Here is a 15,602-nt window from a genome sequence, read left to right on the forward strand (position 1 = left end):
TACCCGATCCATCAGAGCCTTCCACGTCCAGCACTCTGCCCCTGCAACAGTTTCCTATTTGGATGTAGCCGTGACGGTGCAGGGAACTGGTGAAAGCACAAAGCACAGGACCTGTGAGGCGCTGATGTCATGTGCCCCTCCATCAGCGCCCATTTCTAGGATGGAATTACTACACTCTTCAGTAAGAAGACCTGGATGTTGGGGAGGCGGAGCTCGATAACAGTGCACAATTGGTGCGGCTCTAGCATCAGACTACACAGGGTTTATTTGTAGTCTGTAACCATGGAGACACATAGATTTTGCATAGAAGCTGTCAATACAAAATGGTAAGATGTTTTTATTTAGGTCCCACGGACAGAAAGCGATGGCAGAATGCGGTCAGCTTATAACTTGTGTAGCAATGACTGATTGGAGGAGATGAGTCTGATGCTTCCATGTCTCCCAGGATGGCCCTTCTATCGGGGTCCTGTGTTCCTCTAAAGTGACGATTTAGGTGCTGAGGGACTTGTCTGTATGACAACACCCAGAATTCAAGACCGCAAACCGGTGTCATTACATCAACCAGGAAAAACCATTATCACGAGGAAAGAGAGTGACTGACACCACCACACGTAGTTACAGATGTGGAAGGACAGGGTCCAAAAGTTGTGGTGGCTGTGCAAGTGCGCTGAGGCTTCATTCATTTCAATAACAGCGCCAGGGACTGCCGAGGCCTCATACTAAGCAATTTCCAGCACTCCCATTATGTCTATGGCCTATTAGTTCTGTTAGTTAGAAATACAGCTGATACATTGTATTTAAAGTGTTGTTCAGCTGCAAATAATTGTTGGGCCTATTGGCAGGGTAGGTAATCAATAGTAGATTAGCTGCCTGTGATCAGCTGTTCTCTGGGACAGTAAGCTGGTGCACTGAACTGATCTCTGCTGGAAAAAGACAGCTCCGTTCCCATTGTAGTGGCCAGACTTGGTATTACAGGCAAAGTTCCCATTGAAGTGAATCGGTGTAATGCCAAGTCTGGCCACTGCAGTGGGAGCAGTGCTGTGTGTATCTTACAGAAATCGGCTCAATGCACAGCTGGTCAGTGGGGGGCCCAGGTGGCAGACCCTGGTGACCTACTATTGATGACCTATTCTGAGAATAGGCCAATAATAATTTACAACTGGACAACCCCTTTAAGAAATAATTCAACCCACTTTTTATCAAACATGCTGATAAAAGATGTGAATTCGCTTTCAGCCCCGACCCTCCGCCCCAGCTTGATGGCATTGAGTCTAAATGCTGATTGTACAAGGTATAAATTAGCACTAAAATACAAGTGCTGAAAAAAACCTCAGAAACCGCTGAACAGACTTAAAACTCTATTTAGCACATTAAATCCTCATCGAGGCTCCTTCTCTGGATGCAAATGACTGCTTTGTGGTGTGACTGTGAGTGAGGTGTAAATTATACTCTGTCAGGTCAGTATCTATAATTACCGCAGCGATACCTACTTTATTAGTACACATGGGGGGAGACGTTCCCCACCGCCAGGCCCGCCCGCGGGAACAAGCGCTGCGTCTGCGGCTGCCGCCTTGTACAACCGTCACATGGATGTTACCTGCAGCCCCTACGCCCGCGCCGCCGCGCCGCTATCGCATCATCTTGAGTAATGACTGTAATTAAGAAAAAATAGCCCAGTATTTAAGATAGAGGGGCTCGTCTACACGGCCACCGACGCATCTCTGCTGGGTTTTTGTTGCGTTTTAAGATCAGATTAAATTAATTCCATCGACTTTAATGAATAATATTTAAATAAATTAAGCCATTAGCTCGCCTTTATGAGTTTAATAATGCAAACAGCTCCAAAAATGTCGATTAACCCTTTTCTTATCTGGCAGACCTCTAATATATTGTGATGTAAGACACCTTGGAAGACGTAGAATATCTGGAGAGCTGGGGAATGATTAATAATTAAAGGCAGGGAGCAGTTAAAGGGATGGGCTGCTGAATATTGCTGATAATGGTTTTGGGAAACCAGAAGAAATGTGGTTGTAAAAAGGCCATTGGTCCTTAAAGGGGATGTTTGGGCTGATGACCTATCCTATTCATAAGTCATCAGTAGTTGATGGATGGGGGTCCGCCACTCAGGACCCCCATCCCTCAGCTGATCTTCCAGCCAGCTGTCTAGTGCAGCGGACCCGACGTTGTCATAAGCGGGCAGGGTAGGGGGTGCAGGCACAGACTTTACTCCCATTGAAATCAATAGAAACCCCGTGCTGCTGCTGCCCTTCCTGGGCATGACGGAACGTCCCGTTGTAGGAGCAGAGGATCACCATCCAACAACTACTGATGTTCTATCCAAATGAGCCCAGGCAACCCCTTTAAGAGATACGCTGTACATGTTCCTGTGTGAATGGGAGAGGTTCGGTCAGTTATATGGGGACGAGCGATCATCATTATATGGGGACGAGGAACCATCGTTTGCGACCAGACCAGCAACTAACGGCAGGTGCCGATCGACATGCTCTGCTGACTGGCACTCCTTCCATAAACGGACCCCCGGACCTCCTTCACACGGATCATTTTGTGTAGCAAAGTTACATGCGTCCAAAAATCCTGTCCAAGAGAACCAATGGTTCCCTATGGAAACCTTCAGATGAACGATCTGTCGCTGCGTCAAAAAAATCCCACCAAAAAAGATAGGACATGAGCGGCAGAATTCAGCGACTGAAGTTCCTTGCTGCGTGAAAAAATAGGTCCTGACCTATCTTGTTGCAGAAAATCACAGAAGCCTCCATAGACTCCTATGAGAGACCATGTGAGCCGGCTGGCAAAGGGAGATTAATTCCCCAGCAGCACAGATGCCGGGATTCCCCTGCAGGGGAGAAGGAGTTCCCCGGCTTCTGGAGAATTCCCTCTTCTCCCCTGCAGGGGAATCCCGGCATCTGCACTGCTGGGGATTATCCGTCCAGCCCCGCTGAGATGAAGGGAAGCCCTGCCAAGAAGTAAGTCCCCCCAGAGCGTTCCTTCATCTCTCTTCTCCCGGAGCTGCAGCACTTTTTTGCTAGAACTTGCAGCTCCCAACCGTGTGAATGAGCCCTCTGCGTCTTCTAACACTGAACGATTCTCGCTCAGAGTCCTGCTGGATGGAGGGAATCTGGATGATTAGTTGGTCATTAGGGCACCAAGGTGCATGGGTACTAAGGGGTTAATAGCGTTGGACCAACAGATAGTAATGGTGCCGTCTATTATCTGCCGCCGGACTCCCCTGGCATCGGCCTGGTTCTCTCCCATGTGAGCCGCCATGCGGTCGGACCGGCATAGAGGGAAGTTCTGATTTGGCGGTAGCGGTCCCATGTGACTCCCTCACCGCCGGCGTTCAGCATTAGTAAATCTGCGCTTATATCCACGAACCACCGGATTAATAAATTCAATCCCTACAAGTAAATATTTCTGTAGTGCAGCGCGGTATTCCGCTTCTCGCCAACACAATATTTTGTCAGAACGTTTTCGCTATTTGAACAGCAGTTAGAAGGCAAATGAAATCATTATTTATTCATGCTTTCCTCTGTTCTCAGATCTCATTCGCTGTAACCTTGATTTCATCGGCGCCGTTATTATTCTTTGCAGATTATGTCCTTTTGGAAAGCGTCCGGCGCGCAGGAAATAACACTGGATAAACAGATTTATATATCATGTTGGTCATCGCATTCATTCGCCTCAATAACGATGTTGGCGACGAAGGACGCTGCGAGGCGCGGATGTTCGTCTCATTGCAAAACTAAACCGATTCTGAGAAGCGTACATATGAAGGGTTATAACTAGAGATGAGCGAGCATACTCGTCCGAGCTTGATGCTCGTTCGAGTATTAGGGTGCTCGAGATGCTCGTTACTCGAGACGTACACCACGCGGTACTCGTCTCGATTAAACGAGCACTGACCATTGAATTCAATGGAGCCGGCAATACAGCCGGCTCTATTGAAAGCAATGGGCTGCCGGCCTACGCGGGATGGATTGTCGGGAAGAGCTTAAATATATAAGCCCTTCCCTGCAATTCATCCAGAAATGTGTAAAAATAAAAAATATATATATACTTACCTGGTCCCGGCAGACGGAGTTCAGCGCGGCAGGCTGCAGTTCTCCTGAACTGCTCTAAACAGCTGTGAGTAGTATTCAGCAGCCGGGGATTTAAAATCCCCGCCTGCTGAATGAGATGCCTCTGATTGGTCACAGCCTGACCAATCAGAGGCATCCCACACTCACACCCATTCATGAATTCATGAATGGGTGAGTGAGGGCTGCCTCTGATTGGCTCCATTGAATTCAATGGGCTAACATCGTTCTTCTCTGCCACAGCTGTTACAGCTGTGGCAGAGGAGAACGATCTTTACGCTGACAGTGGGGGGGGGGGGGGGGGGGTCTCACTCTTGCCGCTATTGTGGCTTAATAGTGGGACCTGGGAACTTGAGATGCAGCCCAACATGTAGCCCCTCGCCTGCCCTATCCGTTTCTGTGTCGTTCCCATCACTTTCTTGAATTGCCCAGATTTTCACACATGAAAACCTTAGCGAGCATCGGCGATATACACAAATGCTCGAGTCACCCATTGACTTCAATGGGGTTCGTTACTCAAAACGAACTCTCGAGCATCACTGAAAGTTCGACTTGAGTAACGAGCACCCGAGCATTTTGGTGCTCGCTCATCTCTAGTTATAACAGGTCAGATACCGACTTGTGATTTCCGTGGGTGTCGTGCGTTTGGGCGGCTTCACATGAGGGTAATGCACTGTGTGCCGCCCGCCCGCATCAGACTCGATGGCATTGTGTACTTGCAGCGGGCCGTCGATCGTCATGCACTATCTTGGCGTGTATGCAGCGTAATGCGCATCAAACTAGATCATGCTGAGATCTTTATTACATGCGTGTTCTGCACAATATGTGTGAGCGGCACCGTGGGAGCCTAAGGCAGATTGGTACAGCCTATTACACACATGCGTAATACATTGTAACAATATATTCGTGTGAAGGCGCCCTTTGTGGCGACCTGAAGTTGTCACTTCATAAACTGTATAATCTAGTTGTGTTCACTTTAATAATAATATTACTAAAATGTAGTTGGTAAAAAAAAGTGCCCGAAACACCACATCATTTCCCAGTGTAGTGGCCCGGAGTTAGCGGGGCCCCTTCATAATGTTAAGGGTTTGTCTTGTGCATTTGTATTGTCAGTGTCTTCTATGTGTGGGCATCTGTGATGTGTATTGCACCTCTGCAGCACTGAGTGAGTTAATGTCTGGGTTATGTCTGAGAAATGTATCGTGTTGCGTGTCATGTGACCATGTTTTTATATATTTTTACTCACCTCCCAGCCTGTGTCTGTGTCCCGTCACAATGGTCTCCACGGCGGTGCGGCAAATTGCTTGAGAACTCTCCCCGCTGTCATCTCTATGCTCAGCTTTGAATTCCCCTGCTGTCAGCGTTGTGTAGGTAAGCGCTGTGATTAGATTGACAACTGGCGATTGATCATTCAAAGCCATTCAGTGGATGACATCACTGAATAGCTGTGATTGGTTTATCGAGTGCCGGCTGTGATTGGCTGGCGCTCGATCCAATCACAGTGCTTACTTACACAGCGCTGACGGCAGGGAAATTCAAAGCCGAGCAGGGAGATGACAGTGGGGAGAATTCTCAAGCAGCTAGACGAATCGCCGGAGAGACCATCACCCTGGGGACACAGACGCTGGCTGGGAGGTGAGTATTGCATTTTTTCTTTACCAAGTATATACTTGAGTATAGCTCGGCTTATACTCAAGTCAATAAGTTTTACCAGTTTTTTGTGGTAAAACTTATTGACTCGGCTTATACTCGGGTCGGCTAAAACTCCAGTATATATGGTGTATATATATATATAATATATATATGGTATATATATATAAAACAAGGTGTAGTGCAAGGGTCTTCTTGCAAAAGTCAGTCTGCGAGTCAGTCTATGTAAGTGAAATGTGGAGAGAACTTCTATGGAATAGGAAAAACTGTGCCTCGTCTTGTGGGGAGCCCCAGGATGGAAGAGGCTGAGCAATGGCCTGATGTGTGCCCTGGGTCCTATTCACCCAGACTTCCTTGCTGTTAATATGGAGAACTGAGAGAGTGAGAGGAACCGCCGGGCAGTGCTGAGTACTACTTCTAAATGTGTTGACCGGTAGAGAGCTGGAGAGAGAAAGAGAGCATCTGGGAACAGAACCCCGCAGATAACTGGGACTGTGGCTTCTTCTGCCATCCCGTGAATCCTCGCTGTCACACCACTACCCTGTGTTGGCACCTGTGTTACACCAGCGGATGTAACGTTATGGACTGTTGTAATATACTTTATTCAAGTAAACGAGCTCTACCGACCGTTCCCAGTTTTGGTGAGAAAGTTATCCTTGAGTGTGAACTACTGGATTCACTGCAGGGGACAGAACGATGGTGTCACGAGTGACAAGGACTTTAAGGTAAACTGCGGATTGGGTTTTCCCTGTGAAACTCCCCCAGCAGTAACTTGGTTGCATCCCACGCTACCCCCAGGAAAGGAGATGGTAGAGCCCCGTGACAAGGCCTAATCTACCCCGCTATCTCCTCAGCTATGGGCCCACTCCTTGGACGCTGCACCAGGGCTCCAGTGAGACATCAGGGCAAGCAGTATGTACAGCCACCAAACTCTGTACTTGACATATGGACTGTATGGAGCACCACCGTGTTCACCTGAACCTCCAATAAAAAGTGAGTTTTGCTGTTTAACCCTTTCTCTGACTCCTAGAACTTATTCACATTAAGAAGAACCAGCAGCACACTCCACCACCTTCCAGGAGCAGAGACCAGCACCCAACACCAAGTTCCCCCACCATCAACTCTATTTGTAACATGACCGGATGGGAGCCAGATTCCATTTTGGAATCTCAGGCACAGTTCTAGCATTAAAAGCTGGCTGAAATAGTGAGGCTGTGCTGTTTCATTGTCATGGATTTTGGTAGCACAGGAAGCTGGACAGGCCCCATCGTAGTCAATGAGGTCCATCTAGCACCACTTAGCATACCCTAGATCTGGGAAGCAGACATCTCCATTCTTATTGCAATGGCTAGGCTTGATATTGCAGGTGAAGTTCCCATTGAAATGAATGTGAAATTTGCTTGCAGTACCAGCCCTGTCCACTGCAGTAAGAACAGAGCTGTTCCTGCTAATATCAGCTTATTTCACAAGCACGCTGGCCTGGCGAACAGCTGATAAATTGGGGCCTTGGTCAATGGGTCCCTGTCATTCTACTACTGATCACGTAATTATCAATATGGGCCATCAATAGTTTCCAGCTGACAACCACTTTACAGATGAAATGTGCCAACCTTTTAAAGGTCACAAGCCACTGATTGCAAGCCTTATCGTGTATTGAAAGATAATGTTGGCCCTACAGGCAGGCTATGTTCAGGGACCACCATCATAGATAGTGGGACCCAGATCTATCAGACACTTATGGCACATGCTGTGAGTATGCCGCAAATCTTCTAAGATGAGAATAATCTTTTAAGGACACCCATTTAAATAGCGCTACAGAGATCAAACATAGAGAACAGCCGGAGTAATGAATGTGTCTCCTCCCGGTGAAGACTGAAGACTCATGCATTACTCTAAACATAATATACGTCAAAGTGACACAAATAATACGGAGCTTAAAAGGTAGATACATCCGCAGAAAAGCGGAAGCCAAAGTCTCTGAATTCCAGGAAAAATGACCTAAAATAGCGGCGGGCAGTAAAGCCGGGATGTTGGCTTAATTATGAGCAGCTTATAACACAAAGCAACAAGAAACAACAACTTTCACTACTCAGCCATTATCTGCGGGATCCCGCGCCCCGAGACCGCCGCCGCTTTATTGTTCGCTTTGTATTTTGTCCGTAATACAACTTTCTGTTAGCAATTATTTTTCATATTTATTAAGACAACAAAAAGGCAGAACTCCAAGGAAACTACACAGCATGCCGGGTTATTAGAGGTCACGACCCCTTTATTACAGCCCCGCCCATTATCAGAGCCCTGGTCCTCACTTGATTGGCGCCCCCTGTACGGTAATTCCCCCCGTGACCCCGGAGTGCGGCATAAAGTCACATGACAAGTTTTCCGTGGATCAGTTTCAGTGTGAATCCACATTAGATGGGAAAATCCAGAGATCGGAGCGACTTCCAACGAGGCCGGTCATCGGTGCTAGACTAGACGAGGTCTCACTGCCAACCGTGGGGGGTTTCTCATGTAACGGGGTGGAGAGTATACAGGGAATGGCGCGATCGAGGGAAATACCCAGGGAATTAGAGGAATCCTGTGGACGGAAGCAGCTCCCCACTGAAAGGGGTCGGAGGAGGATGTCAGGAATCTTGCTGAACAACAAGAACTCTCAATATTGCCCTGCTGCTTCAACTAACATGTCCAATGGCACAACCTGCCCTTCCTTACCTCGGATAGGCTATAAGAGCAGACAGCCAGTTCCAGCGCCATTGGGTCAAGACTCCAGCGGGCAAAAGAGCGCAAAAATTGTACTACTGAGCAGCAGAAAAACATCTCCTAGTCAGATGAGTCCAGATTCCTGTTGCCCCGTGCTGACGCGAGGGCAGAATTTGGTGCAAGCAGCATGAATCGCTGACCCCTTTCTGTCTGGGGGTCAGAACATGTCAGCACCGCCATCTAATCTGCAGTGACTACAAGAAGCTTCCTGTCCACAGGGGCCGATATTCCTGTAGAACCGCTTCATCACCCAGTGGAATCTACGCTATGAGGAACTGCTGCGGCTCCGAAGATCAAACGAGTCCAACGCGCTACTAGATGGGGGCGTAACAAAGTAGCTGTTCAATGTACTTGTTCCATCAGCAGTGGCTCCTTAGGACCTGCTTACAGCTCCCCGATATTTGTGTGTATGCACGCATGTATATGTATCGCTGTACGTGTGCAGCCATAGATGAATAGCGCCAGTCTGTGTTCATTGCTATTTCTGATTTGACTCCTTTATGCTCATTTGGCTGTCCTGCTTCATCCCATACCGTCCTCATGGCACATCCTGACTGCGCCATCAGCCTCACAGCCACCCGGTCCAGCCTGCCCATCCTCCTAGTCAACGCAGCAGAGAATTCTGAAGAATTCTGCACAAACCTTATCACATTCTACCGATGCAGATAAATGCATAATGCACCAAGGAAGTATCCAAAAACATAATTAGAGCACAAAATAGCACTTGTAATAGGCATCCATTAGAGAGACGGGATTTAGATCTCTGAGATGTGTCCATGAAAGGAGACTATGAGGCTTGAAGCATTGTTACATGTAGAACATGCCATATCAGGAGCAAATCAAAGGCGGAAGCGTTCAAGTCGCTCCGTATTATGGCTGGTAGCGGCTTTCTTATCTATTTCTGAAGAAGCATTTTTCAGCTTTTCATGTGATTTCCTTAGTCGGAGCCCAGTTGTCATGGAGCCTGACATTGTCTTGTTACACAGAGGCTGCCATTTATGTCCTGGCTGCCTCCAAGTCATTCAGTATATAATCATCATGTTTACTCAATTATATAAACCAGCAAGGCCAACGGCATGGGCTGCAGGACAACGCCAACGGCAAGGTCCTACAGCCGCCAGACAAGATTACACTCATAGGGACTAAGCGATTTTGGTTTCTACTGATGAATCTTGCTCAATCATGTTACAATCCTGAACAATCAGCTTGATTTGCTTCCATCATCAGAATACTGTTGGTGTAGGAGAAAAGATCTGACCACCCCTGTATACCCGGGGTCTGACCGCAGGGCGAGCAGATGGGGCACTCAGAGACCGGCTAGTGTGGAGCGAACCGAAACAGATGAACCCTGATTTGGGTTAAAAGTTCATTTCCACAAGAACCTATACCTCAGGTGATATATCTGGGCTGGAGGCACTGAAGGGAGAAAGAAAAGGAAGAAGAAGAAAGAAAAGGAAAAAGAATGCGAAAGAAGATGAAAGAAAAAGCAGAAGGAAAAAAGAAGAAGAAGCAAAAAGAGGGAAAATGAAGGATAATTTTTCCTTCTTCATTTTCCTTCTCCTTATTTTTCCTCTTTCTTTCTTCTCCTTTGTCTCCTTCTTCTTTTTCCTTCCTTTTATTTTTCTTCCTTCTCTTCCGTTACAACCAGACTGTGGACCCACTGTGCCAACCTACCAGTTTGGCTTTGGGCTAAACCTGAGGGAGCTACGTTCCTGGTTCCCCGGTATTCACCCTTTAACCCCTGTACAGGGAATCTGACCTTCATTGCAGGAAACCTAACAGGCCGCTAGCTCCTGAAATAGTCCCAGTGCGGTTGGAAGCTGATCCATGGGGGTCGGTGACACTGGTGCAATGCACCAGGAGCGAGGCCAAAGCTCAGTGTCTGAATATGGACCTTATGTCGAGGCAGGTGGTATATAATGAAATCCAGGTTACAGGTCCGAGGGTCGGGACAGGCAGCATTAAAGCAAGTCCAAGTCATAGTTCCAAAGGTCAAGTTCAGGCAAATCCGGTAAACACGTCTGAGGGTCGGTACACGGCAGATCAGGATCAGAATAGCTAGCAGGAAGCAGGAAACAAACAACACCAATACTCTGGCAAGGAGGAAGTTCCCCCGCTCAGCCTAAATAGGAGAGTAGTTGCTCATTAATCCTGAAGCTGGGCTGAGAGCAGGGAGAATGGTTAAATCCTACAGTGCTGGTGGAAAGTAATTATAGCAATAGCAGGAGGGTGGCAGACCTGGGCAGACAACCTAACATTTTTCTTCTTTCTTCTTCATTAACTTTGCCTTAAAATCAGTTAAAAAGTACTTAGAAACACTGATAGTTGACGTAAGAGTTTTATAAAGGGTGTCTATCACTCTTAGGCCTTAGTCAGATGGGCGTTTTTAGCCGCGATTTGCGCATGCGCATGCGTCCGGCGATTTTATAAAACCATTGCTTTGCAATGGTATCGGACACATGAGCGCTTTTTATGCGCTCGTCCGATAAATTATAGAACAAAAAATCGCAGATCGCACCTATCTGCGATTCCTGTTCTCTTCTCTATATGCGCTCAATGGGGCCGGCGGCAGCAGCGCCAACCCCATTGAGAACATATAGAAGACAAATCATTCTTCTCTGCCACAGCTGGAACAGCTGTGGCAGAGAAGAACGATGTTTGCCCATTGAATTCAATGGAGCGGCAATACAGCCGCTCCATTGAAAGCAATGGGCTGCCGGCGTGCGCGGGGTGAATTGTCGGGAAGGGGTTAAATATATAAGCCCTTCCCTGTAATTCATCCTAAAATGTGTAAAAATAAAAAAAAATTGTATACTCACCTTTTCGCTGCAGCCGGAGTCCAGCTGCAGCCGCTGTCAGTTCTGAACTGCTTCGCGGCACTATTCAGCCGGCGGGGCTTTAAAATCCCTGCCTGCTGAATGATCTGCCTCTGATTGGTCACAGCCCTGACCAATCAGAGGCAGGATTCACTCACACACCCATTCATGAATTCATGAATGGGTGAGTGACTACTGCCTCTCAGCGCTGAGCCAATCAGGGGCAGGTCTGACTCACATCCATTCATGAATTCATGAATGGGTGTGAGTGAGACATGCCTCTGATTGGCTCAGCGCTGAGCCAATCAGGGGGCAGGTCTGACTCACACCCCCTTCACACCCACAGCAGGACGGCCGCGCGAAACTCCGGCTGCCGGGAGCAGGTAAGTATATATATATTTTTTATTTTAACACATTTTAGGATGAATTGCAGGGAAGGGCTTATATATTTAAGCCCTTCCTGACAATTCATCCCGGGCTCGCCCGCAGCGCATTGCTTTAAATGGAGCGGGCTCTATTGCCGTCTCCATTGAATGCAATGCGCTGGACAGCTCCGGCCCGTTTCTAATGAAACGCGGCTAGGAGCAGATTTTCGGGCGATTTGCGGGCGACTTGCGCGCACCGGTCACGCGATTTGCGGATGCGCATCCGTCATGCGATACGCAAATCGCGCGAAAAAACGCCCGTCTGACTAAGGCCTTAGGGGTATTGGTTGAGTTCCGATTCAGTTTGAACTATCTTGGACTGAACCGGCCAGACTGAACTTTTTAAGAGTTTGCTCCTCACTACTGTTGAGACCATGCTGCACTGGGTCCTGTTGGCATCTATAAACCTTATGCACATGACAGCGGTTGGGATTCATATACCATAATGGCAGACCTTGGCGAGGCATTTCATTGGGGTCGTGCATAGCACTGTATAAGAATATGCCACCTAAAAAATGTACAGCATGCTCCTTCTGATGTCATGAATCAAAGTGAACCTAATTTTCCCATAATAGCATTGCTTTCAGAAAACTTGGCCTTTGATATAACACTGAACTATGTGCGCTGTAATATAGTGTATTCTGTATTGTGCACCACACTTGGGTATAATGGGCATGGTCATGGGCATGACCCTGTGCCCTCTCCCAGTTAAATATCTACCGAGACTGCTGGTGGTAGTAACATTTACTTTCCTTGACACTGTCCTTGTGTTTCCTTGTCTTGCACATCTCATTTGCAGTCTTACACAGTATTGACCATTTTCCACAAGGACCTATGTATCATTTTTTCTAGCATAGTTTTCCTATCCAGTCAAGCGTACAATCTAATTTGTGGCGTCTTGGACGCAGTAAGATAAAGTGAGTCTGGAAAGACAAGGAATTAAGCCGGAGTCTCTAGCAAGTCTCTCCAAGCTGACTCCTCAGCAGACTCACTAAAATACTGTTGTTTTATACAACAAGAGCAGCGCTCTTCTTATTAACAATGCAATAAACATTACCGGCAGAAGACAAGACTTCGGTGGTTGTGGTTATGACTGCAGGTTCAAACCAGAGAGATTTCACAACATATGCCTTCAAAGTCAGATAGATGCTAATCTGAACCATCTCTAGTTCTACTTCCACTAACCCCAGCCCAGCCGAATGTGGAGGCCAATAACTTCCACTGACTCCTATGAAAGTTACAAAAACAGTGTAGTGAAGGCTACCCGGCTGTTTCTGTAAGCCCCAGCCACCACATTCATCTGGATCAGGGGCAGTGGGGACAGAACCAGAGGTAGCTGTGATGTCAGAATTGGGACACTCATTATTTAGACTTTCATTCAATATCTGATAGATATGCCATAAAGGTCTCAGATGGAGATATCCAGGGCTCTTTTACTATCCTAGTGGGCCCAGTGCATGGGTATTAAAGTAGCTCACCTCTACTGTTGCCCAACTCCTCCACTGTTGCCTCGCCCTCTCTGTCCCAAAACGTTTTATGACATAAAACTCCCCACTCATACTCACTTAATCCAGGCACAGAAGACTGCAGGCTTTCCCTCAGTCTCCAATCACCTCTAGGTCCAGTTGTTACAACCCGTCCAAGCTCATGGCTGCTACAGCCAATCACCAGCCTTAATAGAGTCTGGTGACTGGCAGCAATGGCCATATATTCAGACAGGCACATGACCACTGAGGCCGGAAGTGAGCTACTGGTTACCCATTGGGTCCAGACCGTGTAGCGGAGTGTCTGCACATACTTTCTTTTCTCACTGAAGCCTGCCCAATCTACTTTCTGCCCGTATACTGACCAGAGATTAGAGGAAGACCAGACTCACCCAGAGACCCCTGCTATATGTTTCAGTCCTCCAAGCTCTAAGATCTATATAAAAGGCACAATTACCCAAATGTCACACTATGCTGAAATAATCAATAAGATAATGGCTCCACGCCCCTATACTAAGGTGTACATGGCCCTAGATAAACCATAAAAAGTCTGAGATGGCGGTGTCTCTTTAAGACATTTTAGCAACTCAACAAATTAAGTTGGATTAACTGATAAGTACTTAATAATTACTGTATCAATAAACTAGATTGCAGGACTATAATGGTGGGTATGCACTAATGAGATTGGTGGCCACTCCATAGCAGGACATGCAGTCACAGTACTATATAGAGATGCGAAAGAAGGACAACAGATTAGTCAACAGCCGCTTTTTGATGCTTTCCCTGGTGTGGGGTTTGTTCTATACTACTCAAAGAAAGAAAGAGCATCTCGAGAATCAATGAAATTAAGGAAGTTTTACATCTCAGAAAGAGCAAACGATTGAGAGAAAATGGGTGACTTTTGGCTCCTTGGGAGTGACGGAGTGCCAAGAATATCTTGAGAATGCTTTCATAAGATCAGACATTGCCCTAGTTCTATAACTTTCCACAGTGCATGATGGGTAAATCTCCACCAGTTCTTACTTTCCAGATGAAGGTTGTCAGGTCAAACCACAGTATATATGAAATGTCAATTTATATCAACCTGAAGCTATTAAATCTCAGTTCCTCTCATGCAATCCTCAGTCTGTAGATCAATGGTCTCCAACCTTGAAACTACAACTCCCAATGGGTCCCAGAAACTTCTGTTTTAGAATTGATTTCTATGAAACTAATAATTTTCACATACAAGTGTTCTATGACGTCATAAAAATATGACATATATAGCAAGAAATGTTTTAGGTATTAAATAACGCTAATTAAAATGGTGCACATAGCAGCCAACCACTGCAGCTGTTATGGGGTCTGTGGTGTAGGGCAGCATTTCTGGTTGACCCCATTCCCCTTCCTTAATCCCTTTGTGACCATCGATGGTAAATTTATGTTCCTGCTGCCTGGGCTCTATGCAGCAGCAGCATAAATTTATGTTGGGGACTCCGCCATCGATCATAGTCCCCCACAGCTGGTAAAATACCTGAAACAGGCTGTTACTGACAGCTTGTTTGGGTGCCTTGTTGGGATCTGATTGGCTCAGGTCCCAATGATGTCATCACTGACAGCCAATCACAGTGCTGGCTGGGAAGGTTTGTATACTACAAACCTTCCAGGTATTTCAGTGCTGTGAGCAATGTGTCTTTCCTCTTCTCCCCTCCGTTCTCCTGTCAGTGTAAGATTGGAGAATGTAATACATAAAACACCACACATTCGTTAGTATCGGTGATTGTACAGTATAGGGTTAATTTTTAACAATTTTTCTAGAAATAAATTAAATTTATAACTGTACATTCACATGCTGCAGATTTTGTGCTGTAGATTTTGATGCAGATGTTAGTGCAGATCCGCAGATGATTTCATCTTTTCCAATATAGGGGTTTCGTCAGACGAGTGTTTTTGCTGCACATTTATTTGCGTGAAACGCAGGCAAGACGCAAGCGGCAAAAATTTGTGTGACCGAAGAGGGCGTCACGGTTTACAAAAAAACATCGCACTTCGGTGCGTTCAAAATTTGCACATAAAGTGTGGTGCCATCGCTATTCCCTGCTGCGGCTGTGACAGCTGCAGCAGGGGATTCCTTGGATGTAAAACCCCTGGATGCTGTCACATCCAGGGTTTCACCTTGTGGTCCATGGGGTCGGCGGCAGCAGCGACGGCCCCATTGACAACATACAGAGAAGATCACCATCCTCTGCTACAGCTGTGGCTTAGAATTTTTTCATGTCCGCGAGGAGTCCCCTCATCACTGAACGCTGTAACAGCATTGTCACAGTGTCTAGTGGGACTCTCCACAGGGATAAAGAATTCCCCTGCCACAGCTGTAGTAGCTGTGGCACAGTA

General features: G+C 46.9%; 1 protein-coding gene across 1 annotated transcript in view; it reads right to left on the bottom strand.

Annotated features, from left to right (window-relative positions):
• Positions 1–15,602, bottom strand: part of LRP1B (LDL receptor related protein 1B) — a 1,872,788-nt gene that overhangs the window by 1,341,818 nt on the left and 515,368 nt on the right. The gene's annotated exons all lie outside the window — the stretch shown is intronic.

This window comes from Eleutherodactylus coqui, chromosome 8, assembly GCF_035609145.1.
Source record: "Eleutherodactylus coqui strain aEleCoq1 chromosome 8, aEleCoq1.hap1, whole genome shotgun sequence".
Taxonomy (NCBI): domain Eukaryota; kingdom Metazoa; phylum Chordata; class Amphibia; order Anura; family Eleutherodactylidae; genus Eleutherodactylus; species Eleutherodactylus coqui.